Source organism: Diaphorina citri, unplaced genomic scaffold (assembly GCF_000475195.1).
Source record: "Diaphorina citri unplaced genomic scaffold, Diaci psyllid genome assembly version 1.1 scaffold476, whole genome shotgun sequence".
Classification (NCBI taxonomy): domain Eukaryota; kingdom Metazoa; phylum Arthropoda; class Insecta; order Hemiptera; family Psyllidae; genus Diaphorina; species Diaphorina citri.
Window position 1 is genome coordinate 103,472 of NW_007377911.1, and position 24,469 is coordinate 127,940.

The 24,469-nt window shown below is 37.4% G+C and overlaps 1 protein-coding gene, 1 long non-coding RNA gene and 2 pseudogenes across 2 annotated transcripts in view; 3 read left to right on the forward strand and 1 right to left on the reverse strand.

The window, feature by feature from the left end:
- Nucleotides 1-24,469, forward strand: part of LOC103509231 — a 48,486-nt gene that overhangs the window by 7,721 nt on the left and 16,296 nt on the right. The gene's annotated exons all lie outside the window — the stretch shown is intronic.
- Nucleotides 2,170-2,283, forward strand: LOC113467443 (annotated as a pseudogene).
- On the forward strand, nt 8,469-9,455 carry LOC113467441. Its single transcript, XR_003391515.1, has 2 exons — nt 8,469-8,642; nt 9,052-9,455. It is a non-coding gene; the product is annotated as an uncharacterized LOC113467441 (long non-coding RNA).
- LOC113467442 lies at nt 17,108-17,226 on the reverse strand (annotated as a pseudogene).

Sequence of the window (24,469 nt, forward strand, 5' to 3'; positions counted from 1 at the left end):
TTTTTTTTTTTTTTTTTTTACTGTCCGGATACCCAAAATGCATGTCTTGAACCAATAAGGTTCTGGGAGGGCTTTTCTTGTGTCATTTATTGTCAGCTTTGTATGCGTGGCTCTACAGTGTATACCTACTGTGGAGTTTCTTACAAACATGTTTGAAATTTCATGTGATTATTGTCACGTCCATTCGTCATTTAATTTGCCTGTTGCGCGTTTTCAGCTTTGAATATGAATTTGTTTTTTGCACGTCACAGTCGTATGAAATCACATACATAAACACGGAAAAAATCTTCTTTCTTACAAACGTATCGGTTATCGATTCTTACCTGCCTTGAAGAACGGAGACGGATATTATTAATAGGTATTTTAAGTTATATTGAGGAGAAAGTGATGATTGCATTAGTTCCGGGCTTGAATGGACTGAGGCCTTCCAATAAACCAAGAAACTAATAATCTTTTAAAATATTAATAGTTAAATCGTCCAATTATTGGGTAAAGAATGCAAAGAAGTCCATTGGAAAGGCACATTCAGAAGGTTTATTATTTGTAAAACCTTCCAGAAAATAGATCCTCAGTTATTGCTCGTCCCTAAAATTCATACCCAAGAAAGGAACAAAATAAGCGATAGCAATTTGGACTTTCGGGGTAAAATTTCAGCTGCAATTCGCGCCTTACTTACTCTGGAGTCTTTACAGACCGCGAGTGTCCTTAAAATTGAAGTAAAATCCTCCGCCAGATCAACCCTAGATCCTCTGTGATTTCATACAATATGTCTGTGACCGTGCCTGTGTCTTGTGCTTTTTTTTTTCGTTTGGAATCTCGCATATGTTTTGGTTTTTTTCAGACCTCTTTACCTACCTGACTGTTGACGTCCTCCTCATAGAGGCCGTTTGGAATCTCGCATATGTTTTGGTTTTTTTCAGACCTCTTTACCTACCTGACTGTTGACGTCCTCCTCATAGAGGCTTCTTGTGTCATTTATTGTCAGCTTTGTATGCGTGGCTCTACAGTGTATACCTACTGTGGAGTTTCTTACAAACATGTTTGAAATTTCATGTGATTATTGTCACGTCCATTCGTCATTTAATTTGCCTGTTGCGCGTTTTCAGCTTTGAATATGAATTTGTTTTTTGCACGTCCCAGTCGTATGAAATCACATATGTACATAAACACGGAAAAAATCTTCTTCCTTACAAACTTATCGGTTCTTACCGGTTTGTTGAGTTATATTGAGGAGAAAGTTATGATTGCATTAGTTCCGGCCTTGAATGGACTGGGGCCTTCCAATAAACCAAGAAACTAATAATCTTTAAAACATTAATAGTCGTCCAATTATTGGGTAAAGAATGTAAAGATGTCCATTGGAAAGGCTCATTCAGAAGGTTTATTATTTGTAAAACCTTCCAGAAAATAGATCCTCAGTTATTGCTCGTCCCTAAAATTCATACCCAAGAAAGGAAATGGGTGGAAGAGCTCATTTTGGAGAATTCTGCCACTTTAAACAAAGCCATAAAAAAGTCCTATTTGAACTATCGCTTATTCTTTAATCGAAATAGGATAAAACCGGGTTATCGGGATAAGACTGAAGGGAAGACTAAAATTTGAAGTCGAATTACACTGTTCGATCGATCATAAATCATACCATATAAATTTAAACTTGCAGTGATTTTTACTTTTTTTTTTAAAATTCCGTTTGTGTATCAGTAACTACCGAGATCAAAGTGACATTTTGAATCATCCTGATAGGTTACCTATTGAAAAGTCGTTGAGCGTTAGCAAACCGTTAAAATGTGAAGGTTTTGAACTATCTTCTTTCTCTTAAATGAACAGTTTCTAAATTTTTATTCGTTGAGCGTTAGCAAACCGTTAAAATGTGAAGGTTTTGAACTATCTTCTTTCTCTTAAATGAACAGTTTCTAAATTTTTATCAGGTCTCATGGTCTCACAGTCATATTTATCCAGGTTGTAACCTTGGAGTGGGCGAAGAAATTAAACTCAATGAAAATCACGCTCTGGGTTCGTGCCCGGAGCGTGGTTTTGTTATCAGAAAACGTGTCCCGGGCTACTTGGCCGATAAAGGATTACTGGCGAATTATCAATTAGCCGACTTAGGTCAACTTGGTAACGTTTGACTCTTCCGTGGGTGTGCCCAGGATGTCCTCATTTGTTGGAACCGCTTCTCTACCTTTTGGCTAAGATCAAAGTGTAGTATCTGTTCTTATCAGCTATCACGTCACTTGAGCTCACGTGACGTGAGGGCAGTTATTATGAACGAAATAACCTACTATATTATGGGAAAACTACATCTCTGTGACTTCCCATGAGCTCACGTGAAGTGATAATAGTGTGTTTCTACCTTAAGCTTTCGCTTTCGCCGAAGACAAAGAAAGCCAGCTGTCCTGAGAGAACCTTATCTGTTCAGGCAGGCGAACGTCTTGACCGTCTGACAGATCTAGGCCTAAAGCTTCTTCCGCCAGACAAGACGAAGTGACAGACCCAGGTCTATCAGACGGTCTGAGGGTGGCTGGCTTTGGTACACAGTAGCAATTCGATACCTAAGTACGTATACAATACAAGCTGGTTGAGAATAGTCAGGTAGGCATAACTTGTGTATAAATTGTATAGGTGCTATTAGGCTATTAGGTAGATTATGTATATGTACCGTTGTACCTATCTAGGTAAATGGTTTTTGTTCTGTAGATTGATTCGGTTTTATCGCCTCTAGCCAAGTCTCGCCTGATTTGGTATTTGGTAGCATGGAATATTCCAGAGACTATTCTATAGAAATCTGTGGAGCCTAATTTTTTTAATAGTATTTCTAGTGTTGGATCAGGGGTCGGTAACCTTTTTCGAGACGCGGGCACAATCAGTAAAAAAAAAATAATAATAATAAAAAAAAGAAGCTCAGGGGCGATCAATTCTATTTCAATCTGGCAAAGGGTAGGAAAAAAATCAATTATTTTCATTTATGTGCCTATTTGATCAAGGCATTTTTGTTTATTATAATTATTATTGATAGGTACACCTAAAAAAGTAAAAATGAGAACCCCCTCCTTGGGCCCGGGGTTGCTGACCCCCTAGTTTAGATAATAGTCAACGGAGTCCAAAAATAGATACCTATACCTGAACTGATATGACTCCTGAGATTTCATTGGTTAGTTTAGATCTGTTCAGATTGATTTGAATTTCTAATCCTTGGACCTAACCTGTTGAATAAACCCCGAAAGGGTGAAACTAGTTCATAAGCTGTTGCCTAAATTTATAACGGTGCCCAATACCTACCTTAGAAAAAGGTTTAGAAATGAGATAACGGATATAAGTTTGGATATTTAAAATAAAACGTACGTAATACATCCTATATGTATAAAATGTAGGATAAATCCCATTTTACGTAGATTCTATCAAATTGGTAAGTATAATGTAGGTATTAACAGCATTATAGCTACTCACTACACTTGGAGTCATCAATTGCTATCACCAGGTAAAACATAAAGCTAAGATAGTCCTCCAATCTAAAAATATCCAAACTTATATCCGTTATCTCATTTCTAAACCTTTTTCTAAGGTAGGTATTGGGCACCGTTATAAATTTAGGCAACAGCTTGTGAGTTTATGAGGTTTGGTTCAGGTTTATTCAACAGGTTAGGTCCAAGGATTAGAAATTCAAATCAATCTGAACAGATCTAAACTAACCAATGAAATCTCAGGAGTCATATCAGTTCAGGTATAGGTATCTATTTTTGGACTCCGTTGACTATTATCTAAACTAGGGGGTCAGCAACCCCGGGCCCAAGGAGGGGGTTCTCATTTTTACTTTTTTAGGTGTACCTATCAATAATAATTATAATAAACAAAAATGCCTTGATCAAATAGGCACATAAATGAAAATAATTGATTTTTTTCCTACCCTTTGCCAGATTGAAATAGAATTGATCGCCCCTGAGTTTTTTTTTGGACTGATTGTGCCCGCGCCTCGGAAAAGTTTACCGACCCCTGATAGAAATACTATTAGGCTCCACAGATTTCTATAGAATAGTCTCTGGAATATTCCATGCTACCAAATACCAAATCAGGCGAGACTTGTCTTGGCTAGAGGCGATAAAACCGAATCAATCTACAGAACAAAAACCATTTACCTAGATAGGTACAACGGTACAGGTACATAATCTACCTAATAGCCTAATAGCACCTATACAATTTATACACAAGTTATGCCTACCTGACTATTCTCAACCAGCTGTAATGTATTGTATACGTACTTAGGTATCGAATTGCTACTGTGTACCAAAGCCAGCCACACTCAGACCGTCTGATAGCACTTCGTCTTGTGTGGCGGAAGAAGCTTTAGGCCTAGGTCTGTCAGACGGTCAAGACGTTCGGCTCATGAATAAGTAGGATGGCGCAGGTTCAATCCCAGCCGAGGAATGAAATTTCATCCTCAATTATTTGAGAATTTGACCACATTATCATGGAGCTCTAAGGATTAGGTGGTAGAGAACGCCTCCGGAGTTAACCTCGCCTAGTGGTTACCTTCCACTCAAGAGTATATTTTATAAATACCTACTATAGCTGTCGGTCGGTGTCGGTGAGATAGCTTTCTGTCTGCCCGTCTGGAGCCTCAACTGATAAATCAATAGTTTCTAGCTGAGGTCAAATTACAACCTGCAAAACCTTTGTGTCAAAACAGATTTAGAAAAACGCTTTCTAGGTACAGGTACCCAAGAGTTAAGTACCTACCAAGTATTGTAGACAGAAAAGGTAATTTTGGCACATCCACTAATCTGTATTACTCGTACTTATTAGAAAATCTGCCACATCCACTAAAAAATTAATTATTTTCTCTCTCTCTCCTCTTTCATAATGAAACTTTATGAAGTTTAATTTTTACAGATCCAGAAAGGTAGATACAAAACATTCTCTCTCTCCATTCTCTTTAATTTTATGTAAATTGGGCACTTCCCCTAAAATTATGTCCTTCTCCCAAATTATTTCACATCATCGACAAACCCACGAAATCCCCGTTGTGACACAAAGGAAAGCTGAAAAACGTACAACATTTTCATGAGCAAAAAAAGACCAAGATTAAGATTTTAGGGTACAGTGGCATGAATACAACATTAGGGGTAATGTCGTCGAAGGAGCACAACTTACCTTGTTAGCAAACACATCGCCGCTGAATTCACCATCTGGACTCACGGGGGGTTTAGGAGCAGCATTTTCCACCTGAAACATAGGAGGGCAGAGAAAAAATCAATGTTGAGTTCGAGACCAAATTTACAACACAAAATATGCACTTTATTCCTTTTACTTGGAAAAATGTAAATCTGACATCTCCACCATTTTTCGTGTTTTATATATACCTATTCCAGCAACGAAAAAATGTAGATTTGACATCTCCACCATTTTTCGTGTTTTATATATATTCCAGCAACGAAAAAATGTAGATTTGACATCTCCACCATTTTCTATACATTAGGTATATTATGTTTATTCCAGACCTCAAAACAACAACTCAGCTCTCAATTTCTGTACTACCTACGTACAGAACTAGAATAATGGCATTTGTACAGAAGTAAGCTTTTCCATGTTGTCTTTTGAAGATACCTATGTAAGCATTAGGAACAAAGATAGTCCCAAAATCCACAAGTAATCCGTCAAAATCCGGGACTTGTTTTAAAATTCGTTCTTTATCAGTTCCCAAAATAGAAGCACTTGGCCTGACTGAGAGGCTCAAAATGGGGCAGATAAGTACCTATCTATCTAAAAGTACCTACGAATTACCTACCTGTAGGTAATACACGTGGCCAATATTTTTCCACCATTCAAGTTGGACACTTTAGTTCCTAGGTAAGTAGGTACGCACGCGTTACATGTACCTACATAAAATAGAGATAAGAGGTAAATAGGTAATCAATAATATTTAGAACGCACACGCCACAATACTTCCAACTCCTACAAGCCTATAGGTAGATAAATAATAATATTGATACCTAGGTATTAAATTGCATTTCTGTCCTACAATTAGAACAGGCACCTTAGAACACAGGTTACGTTTTCAATGTCAGAGGTACTACAATGAGAATTTCCATGTGCTAATTGTAGAAATATTCGCGTAATCATTAGCATACTCAGTCTAAATTTGTTATCACTCGTTATCAGAATGCGCTTATGCGCCTAACACACATCTTTGCCGCCTAAAGAGCTAAAAATACATCCAAGTAAACAGCGTCCATTACATCAATGTTGTAATGATAATGGCTTTCATACTATTGATTTAAATTGCTGACGTCACAGAATTAAGTAAATTACTAAATGGTGGTAGGCTTGTTGTTTTTTTTTTTTTTTTTTTTTTTTTTTTTTTTTTTAGGAAGTCTCATTTCTCAAGTAGGTAATTAAGCTGATGAAGAAGTTCAGCAAGTGAAATCCCCAGTAAAAAATCTTCAAAAGAATATATTAAAATGAACCAAATGCTCAAAATAGAGGTTGCTACCTTCCTACTTACCAGGGTAGGATACTTACACCCTTATTTATGAACAAGAATGATCGTTCTTAGATCAGTCTCAAGTCAATGACCAATCAAATGCCTTGAGACTATGCTTAGCACGAACTTAAGAGCCAGCATTTTGTTCATAAATATGGGTGTTACTGTTACCCTGGTAGGTAAGTAGGAACGGAGGTAGTTACAGTAAGAACTAAGTATACCTAATGCAAGTAAGTATATTGTGTACTAACCTTCACTTAGGTACTTCTCTCATTAAATTTGTGCCGACCTTCAATTTCTTCTCTCGTTAAACAAGCTGACGAGATGACAAGTTGGAAATTGAGTTTTCCCTCTTCTCCTCCCTCCACGTCAGTACTAACCTTCACTTAGGTACTTCTCTCATTAAACTTGTTCCGACCTTCAATTTCTTCTCTCGTTAAACAAGCTGACGAGATGACAAGTTGGAAATTGAGTTTTCCCTCTTCTCCTCCCTCCACGTCAAAAACTATTCAATCAATTATGCAGAAAACAATACATCATGTCCCAATTGTCCCATGAGGCGCCATAAAAACTCATTCACTAGTATAGACTAGACGGGACAGATGTAATCAGCCGCATGGAAAAACTTAGAATGGAGCAGTTGCAAATGGGTAAAAATTATAAATAAATGGTCCATTCCTATGATCTATTAGAACCCAACTGATGACTGATCTATTAGAACCCTATACTCTCCTATTGCAGTGAATAGATAAAAAGAGTTCGGCTTCTCTTAAAAGGGGTTCCTCTTTTTCAAAGGTCTAAATTTTAAATGATGTTTTATTGCAATCAATAAAACAAAAGATTCCCAAAGGAAAATACTATCTATTCTGGTTCGGTTTCACCCCCCTAAATTCATAGATAGTTATGCACCAAGTTTTACTGGGTTACCTAGTACCTACTGTTCGATGATCTATGAAGTAACTATTTAGGTACTTAGGTATTCTAGGTACTTACCTGTAATAAATTCTCGTTTTGAAATACTACCTACCACTTAATATAATACCTAATTCTCACTCTTACGTCCATTTTTCCAAAATTAAAAACAAGTTAGGCAAACAGGATATTATCAGAAACTCAGGATTATCAATCCCCAAAATATTTTTGTTTACCACGAAGTCTGAAGAAAACAACAATATTTTCGACACCAGAAAACAACAAGGCCCCGTTATCAGAACTTTAGGGGCCTCTGCTGACGTAGCGCCTAAATATTGAAAGACATTTAGGGGGGAAACTAGTATACCTACCCACATTGGTACCCCTAATATCCAATATCCAAATATCATAATATTTACGGAGGTACTTGAGTAGGTACTAACATAAAACCAATAGATATAAAATCGATGTCATAAAAGACAATGGACTAAATATTGTGACTGTCCCAAATCAGCTAATCAATAGCTACCTCAAGTAGCTAGTCAAGTAGTCATTTATCGTGTCATTTTATCTTGACTGTTTACCTGCATCATAGATAATAAATTAATAATATTCCATAGCTAAAGGTACAGACTTGTACATCAGCTAATGGAAACACTGCACTTAGATAGGTGACACTTTTATCTATAGAAGTGTTATCTACGTTGGTCCGAACAACGCAACACGTAATATTTATATTTAGCTGATTAGGTTCATATAGGTACCTCCTTATGGTGGGACAATGTCCCACTGGGACATAATAGGTACCTACATCTACGGCATAATACACCAGGTTAAATAATTAAGTAAATAAAACAGTGAACAAATGAAAAAGTTTGTTTCAGGGGAAGTGTAAATATAGGGACATGGTAAAAATATGGGGACACACGTGTTAAGTAAACACACGTGTAGGCCTGTAGGTACATCTCCCCTTCTTCAGTTTGACCTAGCACCCCATTTTGAGCCTCTCAGTCAGGCCAAGTGCTTCTATTTTGGGAACTGATAAAGAACGAATTTTAAAACAAGTCAGCTAGGTGGCTAGGTGAAACTCACATACATAAGTAGGTCTTTGCTAACTAGGTTTATTAGATGTATAGATATGAGTTTTATAGGTGTACATAATTATGTATATTCATAAGCTAGAAATTATAGGGAAACAGGCATTCTAGTAAAGTTAGGCTGAGATTGTAATTAGTAAAATTACCTGAGTTAGGTTATAGGATAATACCTATCTAACACTAGGGATCTCTCTTTCGCCTCAAATTGAATATTGTCATTTTGAGGAGAATAACTGAAGTTTTAATCCTGCACTCATCTGAGGGAATTTTTGGTGCATGTGAGATGAGATCAGGAAATTATAGAACTCAGTTATGCCCTCAAAAATAATATTCAAATATTGGCAATGAAAAGTGGTGGGTTTTTGAGTTTTTACAAAGGCTAGTAGAGGCTAGGTGGCTAGGTGAAACTCACATACATAAGTAGGTCTTTGCTAACTAGGTTTATTAGTTGTATAGATATGAGTTTTATAGGTGTACTTATATTCATAAGCTAGAAATTATAGGGAAACAGGCATTCTAGTAAAGTTAGGCTGAGATTGTAATTAGTAAAATTACCTGAGTTAGGTAAGGTGTCAGGACTTCCCTTCAAAATCCCCTCATTCAAAACTGGAAAACGTCAATATCCTACTTCAAACAACGTCTGAAACAATATTTGAACTTTCTCCAACCTTCGTAATTTGCTCACAAAGAACACACCTCTCTAAAATGCCTACTCGTACATTGATCCAAAGCTTCAAAAAACACATAAAACTGTAAATCCCATAAATCCTCCTTTTCCCTCTATTCTGAAATTCTTTGTCCAACTCTTTTCGCCCCTCTTACAAATGTTCTCATTTTGCCTCAGGATTTTCTGGGCTCTTATAAATTACCTTTTTTTCTAGTGTAGGTAGGTACTACCTACCTTCCCTCCCCTAGCTTACTGTCGGTAATTAATGATTTGTTTGCTTTGAAATGGGGACGCTACCGTCTGCTTGCTGGCAATGTTCTCATTTTGCCTCAGGATTTTCTGGGCTCGTATAAATTACCTTTTTTTTCTAGTGTAGGTAGTTACTACCTACCTTCCCTCCCCTAGCTTACTGTCGGTAATTAATGATTTGTTTGCTTTGAAATGGGGACGCTACCGTCTGCTTGCTGGCTTTCACAATCGGGAACTTTCTATTTGCTTTCTAAACTCTCAATAAATGTGGGCTTATAGGTTTTGCAAATGGGGCACCTTCAGCAGTAAATTAGCTGAGAACTCTTTCAAAATGGGGTGAAATCCGGTAAATTCTGGAAGTTCGTGTGAGAAAATTAGCTCTTATGAACGAGAAATTCTATCTATTATATGGACACAAAGTCTGTGTTCCCACGTTTGAGCTGAAAAGAACGTAGATAATTTTCTATCCTACGTATAAGACGTTTTTTATTAGAATCTGGCTTGGGTGCAAGATTCGAGAATGTTCTTTGAATACCATTTGAATATAATTATGTTCAAGACCCCCAGCTGAAGTCTCTGGAGAACTAGTTAGATCTCGGAGAAGCCTTTGTAAAGTATTTTTTTTTTTTTTAATATGAAAGCCACGAGAAAATGTTCGTTCTTATGTTTCCACATGTCAGTCTTGCCAGGAGTAGCTCATCATTCTACGTCTAAAATAATGTCCCCTTAACATAGAAGTAACCATATTATGTAGACTGTAATGACTGTATGTATAACTTTTATGAAGAGATTGAAAATGAAATTTACATCACGTTCTTTCTCGTGGTTCCCAATTACCTAACTATGTATACGTACATATAACTACTACTACTGGTTGTATGTGAAAACCCTTATCGGTAACATGAGCACATATTTAGCGAAGTTACTATTTCTGATTACCTGCCAACTCATAATGCCACATTTTTTTATTAATCAGTAGTTGATATTGATACCTTACCTAGGCAACACATTCCTTTCTGATCATGCTTCAGAAGCCATATAACTACTACTACTGGTTGTATGTGAAAACCCTTATCGGTAACCGGTAACATGAGCACATATTTTGCAACGTTACTATTTCTGATTACCTGCCAAATCATAATGCCACATTTTTTTATTAATCAGTAGTTGATATTGATACCTTACCTAGGCAACACATTCCTTTCTGATCATGCTTCAGAAGCGTGCTAAGATTCATTGAACTTATTGGTAAGTAAACAGCATGAAGCAAAAAAGAACCATCTAAGGGGAATTGCCTTATTATATTATGGAGTTTGCCTTGGAGTTTTCTGATGCTGTCCACAGTTAGGTATCAATATCACCTGTGCACCTTATGCTAAGAGAAAGTTCAAAACCTTCGCAGTAAGATATATAAAGGTCTTTTTAGAAATATTGGGAATTATTGAAAGAAACAAATCCCAACACCCACTGAAGAGTCTGAAATTTGGAAATTCTCCAATTTGGGAGATTTCGTAGGGGGTTTGTGCCTCTGACTGTTGCAAACTCCTGACTGAATCGAACCAGAAAACCTTGGAAAGAATCGCTAATGTCAAAATTTGCATAAACTGTTAAGATTACCTTCAGAATCCTTGACTAAGTTGATAATCTACCCTAAGGGAGATACTGTAGGATTTTGATTTTTACACCAATACAGTTTATTTTTACCTTGGGATTAATAATATAATTAATAAATAATTTTAACGAGGAAAAAAACTGGTCATTAATTTTTTTTTTTTTTTTTTTTTTTTACTGTCCGGATACTTAAAATGCATGTCTTGAACCAATAAGGTTCTGGGAGGGCTTTTCTTGTGTCATTTATTGTCAGCTTTGTCATGCGTGGCTCTACAGTGTATACTGTGGAGTTTCTTACAAACATGTTTGAAATTTCATGTGATTATTGTCACGTCCATTCGTCATTTAATTTGCCTGTTGCGCGTTTTCAGCTTTGAATATGAATTTGTTTTTTGCACGTCACAGTCGTATGAAATCACATACATAAACACGGAAAAAATCTTCTTTCTTACAAACGTATCGGTTATCGATTCTTACCTGCCTTGAAGAACGGAGACGGATATTATTAATAGGTATTTTAAGTTATATTGAGGAGAAAGTGATGATTGCATTAGTTCCGGGCTTGAATGGACTGAGGCCTTCCAATAAACCAAGAAACTAATAATCTTTTAAAATATTAATAGTTAAATCGTCCAATTATTGGGTAAAGAATGCAAAGAAGTCCATTGGAAAGGCACATTCAGAAGGTTTATTATTTGTAAAACCTTCCAGAAAATAGATCCTCAGTTATTGCTCGTCCCTAAAATTCATACCCAAGAAAGGAACAAAATAAGCGATAGCAATTTGGACTTTCGGGGTAAAATTTCAGCTGCAATTCGCGCCTTACTTACTCTGGAGTCTTTACAGACCGCGAGTGTCCTTAAAATTGAAGTAAAATCCTCCGCCAGATCAACCCTAGATCCTCTGTGATTTCATACAATATGTCTGTGACCGTGCCTGTGTCTTGTGCTTTTTTTTTTCGTTTGGAATCTCGCATATGTTTTGGTTTTTTTCAGACCTCTTTACCTACCTGACTGTTGACGTCCTCCTCATAGAGGCTGGATTCTTCTTCTCCTGCGGGAAGAGATATAGATTACTCAGAGAACGAGTCGATGTTCTTAAGTACTTCTAAGTATGCCCCTAGTATATTCTTCAAACACGTATATCTTTGTATCTTTCCTACCTACTTCTACCCGTTTAACAAACGTTTCTGTCCAAATTTACCAGTACGTCAGGACTTTGTTTATAATAGACGATTTATGTAGAGAACGCCTCCGGAGTTAACCTCGCCTAGTGGTTACCTTCCACTCAAGAGTATATTTTATAAATACCTACTATATAGCTGTCGGTCGGTGTCGGTGAGATAGCTTTCTGTCTGCCCGTCTGGAGCCTCAACTGATAAATCAATAGTTTCTAGCTGAGGTCTTCAAGAAAATGTTGACCTCAGCAGTATTATGAGGAGGTGTACCAAATCGCCTATCAGTGAACCCTGGCACGTGGGGCCATTTTGCCTACGTTTCACTTGGTTTAGATAGAGGCGAATGCCGATGGTACAATGTCCACTAAGAGCAACAAGTAAAGGACAAACCCATGTAATACTTGGACTTTGGACTAATAATAAATAATTATAGGTATAGGTACACTGCATAAAAGCTAAAATTACATAAAACCTAAAATTACAAATTGAAAAACACCCAAAATGAGTACCTACCTACGAACATTAGGATATTTTGTTCGAAATTTCGAAAGGATTTTCTATGTTATTACTCTTACTTCGTACATAGATTCGTATAAGCTTAACCCATCCTTTAGGGCTGTTTGTCTCTACACCTAAGCACTTTTTAAACCAAAATAATAATAATAATAATAATAAATAAACTGATGGAATTGATGGACTTACCTCGTTTTCATCAATCATGTCATCGATAGCTTTCCTGGACATCCATAGTCTCAGAACTTCTTGATCAATCTCCATGGCTCTGCAATCACACAACAAAATAGGAATCAAAAGACTATAAAAAGACGATTCAATTAAATGTAATAGGTGACTTGGTAGAGAAAAATGATAAAAGTTTTGAAGAAGAAAGAAGAAGAAAAAAATCAGATAAAAAATCTACCTACATAGGTACCAACTTATTTCTGGGCACACAAAATAAAATGAATATTCTACTTTCGTAGAACTGCCATAGCCACAACGTACCTTATTTTTTTATGTTAGTCAAGAATTTCAAACAAAAGGACTTTTCAATAGGTAACCTATCAGGATGATTCAAAATGTCACTTTGATCTCGGTAGTTACTGATACACAAACGGAATTTTAAAAAAAAAAGTACACTGGAAAAATTCCTTATTTACTTGTGGAAATTTGTTGAAATTCACGAGTCAAAAGGTAAATCTAAACCAAGATCCAATCTAGGTGAAATTTAAAGCAAGAATGACTGTGGAATCGATAAAACCGTGAAACCAGGAAATCTGTAATCAATGAATGGGGGAATAGGTGCATAGTGCATATGATGACGTCACATCCCCTCTTGAATGAAAGTATCTAGAGGGGGATCTGTGGTATGGAAAAGGAGAGGAGAAATTTTAATAATCCAATATAGTGCTCAGAGCCGGGACGGTAAGCGGCCCTTTGGGGCCATTCAGAATGGTTAGGGCGAACTCAGGGACTCTAGGGACGTGACACTTCCCATAAATTCTTCAAACTTCATCTAATAAAAGTAAGCCTTCAACCTAATAAAAGGTACCTACCAAGATTTTTTCCAACCTGGGTGAAATTTAAAGAGTTTTGTATCTCTACACACCCTGTGATACGGCTCTACATATTTAAATGTAGATGCGTAGAAAAACGTTTTTTTCGTCGTGATTTCGCTCGCACATTATCTGCCCGTTCTTTGTTTTATTTATAGGATTATAGGTCTTTTCAAACTGAAAATTTCGATCGAAATTGTGAAAAATGACGTCATATTTCACAAGAATGGTGCTAAAACAATGTTTGAATTTCCTAAAATTATCTAAATATTCAATCGTGAATTTTGCTGTCTTAATTTCTTTCTTTACAGACCTAAATGAATGCCCACATTGCCCAATGCAGAACTAATATTGACCAACTAATACAGAATGAAATGAGCATCAACGGACGATAGGTAGGTACCAGTTAGCACTGTTTCGAGGGTCTTAAGCACCTAAGTGCTGATAACGGAATTGCCCAATGCAGAACTAATTGAGCAACTAGTACAGAATGAAATGAGCATCAACGGACGATAGGTAGGTACCAGTTAGCACTGTTTCGAGGGTCTTAAGCACCTAAGTGCTGATAACGGACATTTAGAACGCAATATAAAGTATGAAACAAAGTATAAAAGTCACCTATTTAACTTCCTGATAGTAGGAGTTACCATTATTATGATGCAATACATGTTGAACATTTTAAATTGATACAATACATTAACATTATCATGAACATGAGCGATTCAGAGGAGGAGGTAAAAAGGTTAAGGAAACGCAACCGTTTGGTTGAGGACCCTATAGGTACAACCCAATGTTCAAGAATCTTTCACTACAAGATCAGGTCTGATGACAGGAAGAGAAATGGGAGAGATTTTTCCCCCCTCCTACCATCCTAGATTGGCCCTGGATCATCCTACAAGATTAGGATTAATTATTTTTTTTTTTGGTAGAAGGGTTAGGTAAGCTTTTAATACAATGTTGGTGGGTGCACCTACATTTTGGGTACTTAAGAGTACCTACTTATTTACTGTCAACAACTTATAAACATGCTTATGGAAAAAAAAATATGGAATTATTACCTACGCAGTTGTAGGTACGCACCAGAAAAATACAATTTTATTCTTGTTTTACAATAAAAGATGTAGGTAAACAACAAACACATTTTTGTAAATGGAAACGTAAATAATAATACCTACAACGCATTTTTTAAAATTTATTACAAATAAACCTTATCATTGTGCATTTTTGTATAAAGAGGTCATTTTGTTTTTGAGTCAAATAAATACTAGGTAGGTACCTACTTCCGAAAAAATGTCAATGCCTCTTTATTAATAAAAATGCATCTTTATTATAAGGGCTTAAATGAAATATTTACCTAGGTACATATTTCTGAAATACCTAGAAAGGTAGCTCACTCAATAAAGCTTCCTTTTTATCAACCCTATCAATGAATCGAACCCTGGACCTCCAGCGTGTTAGCCGAGAGTTATGACCACAAACCACTCTGTGCTACGGTTCATAGAGACCACCTACATAATAATACCTACATTAATAATAAAAAAAATTACCTGATCCATTAGGTAATTGGCACCATACCCAAATATTTGACGTCGCTACCTAGACTTGAAATTTTGTACTGATACGTCTGTCTACTTCCGGAAAACATTTATATTGAATTATTATTTTTATTCATTTCTTATTTTATTTATTTTAAGAAGTCTAAATACCTAATTACTCCTACTATGCAGAGCTACATGTAGGGTATGTCTGCCTGCTAGTTCGTAAAAATACCACAGTTATTTTAAAAGTTTAGAAAGCTTGTTGTAATTTTACTAAAAGTTCAAGTTCTTCCAATTCCGTGGAAACAAAAAATTCAAGATATTCGAATTCCATGGACAAAAAAAAATCTCTTACCTCAGCATGTTGGATTGGATGTAAAATTCACTTCAAGAAAAGAAACAAAGGAAATTCAACGAAACTACAGAACTGTAGGAAAGTTTCGAAGACTTTTGCCCTGGTGCAGCTACAAAGGTTGGATCAATACTGTAAGGAGGAAGTTCGGGAAAGTTTGCTAGGATATAACGTCACGCGAAATTATTTTATCTAAGTGACCTAAGTGTAGACCTCAGAGCGCGTGCTTGGTAATACTGGCCTATCTTGTGTAGAACATCTTATTCATGTGGCGTAGGCCTGTTTTTTTTTTTTTTTTTTTTTTTTTTTTTTTTGTAGGCCTAATGTGTATGGCATTGATAAATGAACTAGGCCTCAATGTCATTCTACATTCAATAGGTATTGGTGTTGTAAATGTGATGTGCACGCGTTTCCCTTCAGTAAGCTAGTCCCTGGAGTATTAGGCTGTTATAGGAGTGTAGAAATGTCACCCGTCTCTTCATTATCAGATTATCACCTTATAATAGAATGACCTATAGAAATTTAGCTGAAAACTTTGACCAATTGTAAAAAAAAGCAGATGGACCTGAATTGCATAGAATAATGGGAGCATTGGAGAAACTATTCGGGAATTATCATCACCGGAAGTTTTCCATGGTGGCATTGGCACTGGGATGTTTAGACGGAATCGACATCAAGAGAATATCTTCTCATTGCACCGCTTAAGGATTCTAAGTTGGTAGAAATCGGATTTCAAGAGGGTAGAAACCAGATTTTATCTGGGTTAAGGGGGCATTTATACGGTTTCTACCCAGGTAGAATCGGGATAAAATCCGATACGATTCTCTCCTCTTTCCTACCCGGATTCCATCTGGGTTCTACCCGGATAGAATACTATTTTGGTTACTTGTATTGATGAATTTGACGGACGAGGATGGAAGAGAACGAAAAGATGAAATCCAGCGTTGAAAATTTTGTTCCTATGGTCAAATGTCCCTGTTGGGAGTGCCTGATAAAGTGCCATCAAGGTGTGTCCACACAAAAATAGTCGACTTCATCGATGGTCGATCGATGTCGACTGAAATCGTACACTGTCTTGACAACATAAAATGGGTCGGTAGGTAAATAGCACTTTCAATTTACTGAGAAAAACTCGACTGAGATAGTACTTAGATGGAATCCCACAAAGCTAAGAGCTTTTCTTCATTGACATCACAATATCATACCACAATGTGCCAAAGTTTAATCAGTCCACCCTCATCAGTACCCGTGTCCTCACAGTTTACTGAAAACTCGACACAGCCAGCCTAGTTAGCTCCAGGTTGCGGGTTCAATTCCCACCCTGGGCGGAATTTTTCCTGAACAGATAAGGTTCTCTCAGGACAGCTGGCTTTCTTTGTCTTCGGCGAAAGCGAAAGCTTAAGGTAGAAACACACTATTATCACGTCACGTGAGCTCATGAGAAGTCACAGAGATGTAGTTTTCCCACAATATAGTAGGTGATTTCGTTCATAATAGTAACACTGCCCTCACGTCACGTGAGCTCAAGTGACGTGATAGCTGATAAGAACAGATACTACACTTTGATCTAAGCCAAAAGGCAGAGAAGCGGTTCCAACAAATGAGGACATCCTGGGCACACCCACGGAAGAGTCAAACGTTACCAAGTTGACCTAAGTCGGCTAATTGATAATTCGCCAGTAATCCTTTATCGGCCAAGTAGCCCGGGACACGTTTTCTGATAACAAAACCACGCTCCGGGCACGAACCCAGAGCGTGATTTTCATTGAGATTATTTTCTTCGCCCACTCCAAGGTTACAACCTGGATAAATATGACTGTGAGACCTATTTATAAAGGCGGGATGGTCCGGTCTGTGTCTAGACAGGTGACATGAGCTTGAGGAGTGACCGCTATTACCGTCACACATGAGTGTGTAACTGTGTACATTCCATACCCATGTGGTGTGGACACTCTTGGAAATTTCCGATGTTTCTTTCTGTTTTCTTCCATTGGAAAAAAAAACCATCGTAATTCTATAGTGGGTGGGTGGTTTCCCTTCCAGTTCATTAATTGATTCCTGTGCCTTTTCAAAAGTAGAGGATATATCGGAAATTATGTAACCGAAGTAAGTACCTATTTGTAGGACGTAGTATACCTACATAATTTATTAATTCTTAAATGAGAAATTGTATACATATGTATAGCTATAAAAATAGCTAGGACGGTAACCTTTGGCAATTGTGTGGATGGAAACTTTTTTATATCTAATCTCCAACCTCTGAAAATGATTAGCCCGTATTGACCCTGGGTCAAGTGCCGAAAAAAAAAACACTTCAGTAAAAGTTAAGTTCGGGTCAAGTATGCCACAGGTCAACGGAAAGTACGAGTACCTAGTACCGGCCACACCAGACGAGGAAATCAGATTTTTTTTTTTTTTTTTTTTTTGGGCTATTGGACTAGTGGCTAGTGGTCAATTTTCCTGAGATCAGAGGACAATTTTACAAAAGGAAAATACACCTAAACTGATGTCAGAAAATTCTTCGTTCAACAAAGTTTAGAAGTGCAATGTTTCTTACACATTCTGATGTTTCTAACACAACATCCTCAAAAGGAGAAATTGGTTCTTGCATACAGCATATACAGGGAGTTTTTATAGAAATAGCGGGAGTGTAGGTAACTATTCTACGGCACTTCAACGCACCTATACCAATATCTCCACCTTCATATGGCTTGAAACATAAATAAAAGTACAAAATCACAAATATGTTGAAATAAGTATGTAAAAATATTGTTTATTCTTATCTACCTCTATTTGTTTTTAACACATAGCTTTTAAGTATACTTGCTTATACCTACTTATCATAGGTCATAGGTAATCTGTCTGTTATTTGGTAAAATGTCCAGTTCAAGGGTTCATATAATTCTACTACCTCTTGTATTAGTTGTTTACGAGTATATTGATTATATTACTTTATTACTTTACCTTTAAATGAGGGTCTCTTATGAAATTCCTATTTATGGAGTCAAATTCGTAGACATAGGGACCCTTGCACCCTAATTCTAATAATAAAATACATGTCCTTCGTACAAGAAGCAAGGACATAATCCGGGAAATCTGAAAGGGGTCATTTGTCATTTTGAATCCTTTGACCTTTGGAAAATGTTTCTCCGCAGGTTCAATGTAAATAGTGTTTTATTTAGACCGTCAGCTCAGAACAAAAGTGTCCCAAGTCCCAATAAATATGTTCAGCTTAGAACACGTTGTCCCATGTCCCATATTTATGTACCTAAACAAATTTACCGTCAAAAATCGGTCAATATGTCACGCGGACTTAAGTGAGACTCATTCCAGTGGGAGTACTTAATATTATTCATTCAAGTACAACGAACACTTGACATATTATCGAATTGATTGATCGACAGAAAAAGAAATGAGGTAGACATTTCTGCAACGTGTTTGTTTAATTTTAATTAGCGAGTTTGTCTGATGTAATAGCAATTAATACACTGATAGCGATAACCTCTGTACCTACATATGTAAGTTTAAAATAATAATAATACTATTCATGTACGAATTCTGTTGTTTTTTCATATTTCGATTGGTGTACAAAAGGTATCTAAGATCAAAAAGATTTTATCGAATGAGGAACCGAAAACATCGAAAATTTTGCTCGGGTCCAGTTGAGTTCAATGTTGAATGCAAGAAACACACTTATCCCAGGAGCAAATATCTGGAACGCACTTTGTTTATCGTCTTCCGGGTACGCAAAAAGAACTTTTGAGTTCGAAATCATTTCACCAAAAAGTAGTTTCGTCTAAAAAGAGTTTCCAAAAATATTTGACCAAAAATCATGTCCATTTATGAAGAATTTTCGAAATTGTTTGACCAAAAATCACGAAGAAATTTCTATGAGGAATGTCACGAGTTTAGATTGAACAGGATATCGTTCTTGCCTTTGCCAGGAACCAGGAGACTCGACGATTCATCGAGCTGCATCTTGACAAACTTGTATCTCTTGGTGATCCTGTAGAACAGAAGCATGTCCAGAAATATCAGACACGCGTACAGGAAGAACTCCCCCGCCTGTCCAACGTAACCGCGAAGCTGCTCAATACAGATGATAATCAGGTTGCCCAGGGCGACGGAGAGTTGCCACGCAGCTATGGTGACTGTTTTCATGCTCCTAGGGGCTTGGGTGAAGGAGAAATGGAGACCTGCGATGGCAAACATGACTTCTCCAATAGACATGAGGACATACTGAGGTACCATGTAGATGAGCTTGACCGTGCGACCAGGCGAAAGAATCAGCAACTTGCTGAACACTTGAAACTTATTGGTGATGTTCTTGTTGTTGGTAATACTGGAGGAATTCCCGTTCTTGACTTCAGTCATGTTTCCACTGGTTCCACCCAAATTTCCGTTGGCGATGGCAAACATGACTTCCCCAATAGACATGAGGACATACTGAGGTACCATGTAGATGAGCTTAACCGTGCGACCAGGCGAAAGGATCAGCAACTTGCTGAACACTTGAAACTTGCTGGTGATGTTCTTGTTGTTGGTAATACTGGAGGAATTCCCGTTCTTGACTTCAGTCATGTTTCCACTGGTTCCACCCAAATTTCCGTTTTCAATGTTTTTTCGATTCGTTCTGTCACCTGTTAGAAACAAAGCTCGGTTCCCCATGAAGCTCAAGCTATTTTTCGACCACTCTGTTGCGTTCTTCATGAATCCGTTGTAACACTCCAGTTTTGTGGTGGATTCCGGAGGGTTTTCTTTCAGATAAAGGACGTAACAGTAGATGCCTCCGAGTTCGAAATCGATATTATCTGAAATTACGTGAACTTTTTCGATTCGTTCTGTCACCTGTTGGAAACCAAGCTCGGTTCCCCATGAAGTTCAAGCTATTTTTCGACCACTCTGTTGCGTTCTTCATGAATCCGTTGTAACCCTTCAGTTCTGTCGTGGATTCCGGAGGGTTTTCTTTCAGATAAAGGACGTAACAGTAGATGCCTCCGAGTTCGAAATCGATATTATCTGAAATTACGTGAATAAGATAGCAGAAAGCTCTTGACGTTCGCGCGCCGTCCGCCACGCTTCACGAGAATGTGAGCTTTTATAATAAATAGAGCTTTATTAATTTAAGGCGTAATAAATAGAGGCATAAATAGAGAGCCTTGTATATTGGATATAACGTAAAGGTTCTCTACTTTTCTCACGAGGCAAAACATGTGACTTGAGGCAAATTTCATAGCTACCCAATAGTAAAATATGTGCGTGCTGTTTGTAAGATTACGTAATGTCTACTAATAACGTGACAGTGACATAATAATATAGGTAGGAGGAGTAGGAGGCACTTATATGTATCTTGAATCCCTGGAGTTTAACGTGCTTAGGAAATATCTGAAGTGCCCTCAGTCTGGAAACTTTGCACGTCACATTTCGCAATATTTTCACGTCACATTTTCTGAAGAAATCGCAATATCTTCTATAGAAATCGTTTTGGTGACGTCAAATATTGCGAAACGTATAAATCCCTTTGTCTATTTCGCACCAAATACGAAACACATTACGTTTTTCAAAGGATTTTCTTCGGCAATATTACGTCATAGCATTCGCGAGGTTCAAAACAAAGAGTTAGTTAACACCTATTCTCAAAACACAAGACGGACTTTATACGGTTCAATATCTCTCGTATACAAATCTATGGAAATGGAGAACAAAACACACTGTCAGGTCTACCTGATAGTGAGTGGCTGGTCTTAAATGCTCCAGTTCTTACGGATCACTCCAATTACGCAAAGTTGTGTGTGATTGGTTCCTAGATAGGTGACCGTTTAGGACAAAACTTGCTATTTTGGGGGAGCACTCAACCTCGTAGCGACAAGGCAATGTGGATTTAACTCTGCTTGCGATCAGCCAAAGTAGTATTATCTCTGAAACCAAAGTCTTTTGCTGATAGCTTCAACGTCAGGTCTACCTAATAGTGAGGGGCTGGCCTTAAATGCTCCAGTTCTTACGGATCACTCCCATTACGCAAAGTTGTGTGTGATTGGTTCCTAGATAGGTGGCCGTTTGGGACAAAACTTGCTATTTTGGGGGAGCACTCAACCTCGTGGCGACAAGGCAATGTGGATTTAACTCTGCTTGCGATCAGCCAAAGTAGTATTATCTCTGAAACCAAAGTCTTTTGCTGATAGCTTCAATAGATTATCTAGTTAGTCGTCTGATGACAGTTGAAAAGCTGGTTGAAATCCCAGTTAAAGGACCACTTTTAATTCAGGCTTTCAGATTAAAGTGGGTGCTCCGCCCATTAGTTAAATTTAATTTGTTATCAGCGAACCTTATAATGATCTAAATCCCTATCAATCTGTAATTCTCTATCATTCTGTAATGTGTATCCACATAACAGATTTAAAACCGGTTAAAGGACCACTTTTAATTCAGGCTTTCAGATTAAAGTGGGTGCTCCGCCCATTAGTTAATTTTAATGTATTATCAGCGAACCTTATAATGATCTAAATCCCTATCAATCTGTAATTCTCTATCATTCTGTAATGTGTATCCACATAACAGATTTAAATATCTAAACGACAAAACAATTACAGGATCAAATCCACGGCATTTGTTCTTCTCAACTGCGTCCTGGTTCACATTGTCAACTTGTACTTCTTTCACAAACTGGATGACAACATTCCCTTCCTCTTTCTGCTTCTCTTCTATATGCCCAATATGTACGAGAAACTGTATAAGGTAAAATAGAGGATGTACTTAATATTGATAACAACTTTTGACAAATTTAATGAATGGAGCAATGAGGTATATCATAGGAGGGATAGGTATGAGTGATAGCTAATCTTGAAGGGGGATGAGATGGAGGGGAGCTGACTTACTTTTACAGTGGAACCTCGATATAACGAAGTCCAAGGAAAATGCCCAAAATTTCGTTATATCGAGTTTTTTTAATATCTATTCTTCGTTATATCGAGGGGAAAATCGAAACTATTTCGTTATATCGATTTACTTCGCTATACTGAGGTCCAAATCAGACTAACTTCGTTGTACTGAGATAAAATTCTACTCGATTTTCAGATCACTTCGCTATACTGAGGTTGAAATTCGATCAATTTCTTTATACTGAGGTAATTTTCTCGGGCTCGTGCCCCAAATTATTAGTTCGTTGTATCTATTCTTTTTACTTCGCTATACTGAGGTTTTTACCTCTGAAGGGAAGGGGAATCGACTTTTCTTCGTTATATCGAGGTTCGTTATATGGAGGTTCCACTGTATTTGGTTACAGACCGATTCCACGACGCGACGGACTAAACTTTCGTTCGTTTTACTCCTCACGCAAAACCAGTTGTTGCTTTTTTTGTCATTTGGAGTTGGAGATAACATCTTCGGAGAAGTGGGTTTCTTATATTAAGCAAAAAAAGAGCAGTTTTTTAATGGAAGAAACCCAAAAATCCCCAAATACTCAAGTCCTAAAAATTTGTTTCCTTACTTGAATACTCCTTTATGGACGTTTCTGGCCTGTATAACCGGTTAAGTACTTGAATACTCGGTAATCGGCAACTTTGAGAAGGTCCATAAAACAATTTGTTTCCTTTCAGATGATTTTCATCGTCCTCACAGACATGCTAAGGCAAAGACTCCGCTACTTGAACGCCTACCTGAAGCATGACCTGACAGATGATAACATTATCTATGTTCTTGAACATGACACTGTTGTGAACCAAGAAGAGGACCAATATGAGGGTAAGACCATAGGAGGAACTGCTTTTGAAAGTAATGTTGTTGGTAGAATAGATTCTAAGGTGGAAAGTAACTTCAAGATTAGGGAACGGCCAGTGGTCATACTGGCTGCTGGAAAGCCAAAAGCAGGCCGGCTACTTTCTTTGTTTCTAAAGGTGTGTCCAAACATAGTCGACCGGCTATCGATCGACGAGGTGAATCTATGTTGTCGAGGTAATGTGTACGGTTCAGTCGACATCGATCGACGGGTGTTCGACTAGGTATGTGTGGATACACTTTTAGGTATTGTCTTTCAATGAAACTATTATTTTATTATACTGTTTTCTGTTAATTATCCTTCTTTCATTGTTTTTAATTTGAAAGTGGTGTTCACCCATCTATTTTTAAATTCTCTCTGATTGTCATTTCCCTGGCACAGGTCTTCACTATCTGGAAAAGCTGAACCAGATCAAACTAACAAGTTCTCAACTCCGAAGCATTCTGCTCACTCACAGTCATATCTGTGAAGTTGGCAAGATGATCAACCAGAGTTACGGGATGCAGGTAAGGATGGCAGGTAAGGTGAGTTCCTGCCTATTCCCATGTTCCAAGAAATTTGGCATTTTTTTTCTAAACAATAATAAAGAAATTCGGGTCGATCGACGAGGTGAATCTATGTTGTCGAGGCAATGTGTACGGTTCAGTCGACATCGATCGACGGGTGGTCGACTATGTGTGGATACACTTTTAGGTATAATATCGTTTTCTTTTAATGAAACTATTATTGTATTATACTGTCTTCTGTTAATTATCCTTCTTTAATTGTTTTTAATTTGAAAGTCGTGTTCACCCATCTATTTTTAAATTCTCTTTGATTGTCATTTCCCTGGCACAGGTCTTCACTATCTGGAAAAGCTGAACCAGATCAAACTAAGAAGTTCTCAACTCCGAAGCATTCTACTCACTCACAGTCATATCTGTGAAGTTGGCAAGATGATCAACCAGAGTTACGGGATGCAGGTAAGGATGGCAAGGATGGCAGGTAAGGTGAGTTCCTGCCTATTCCCATGTTCCAAGAAATTTGGCATTTTTTTTCTAAACAATAATAAAGAAATTCGG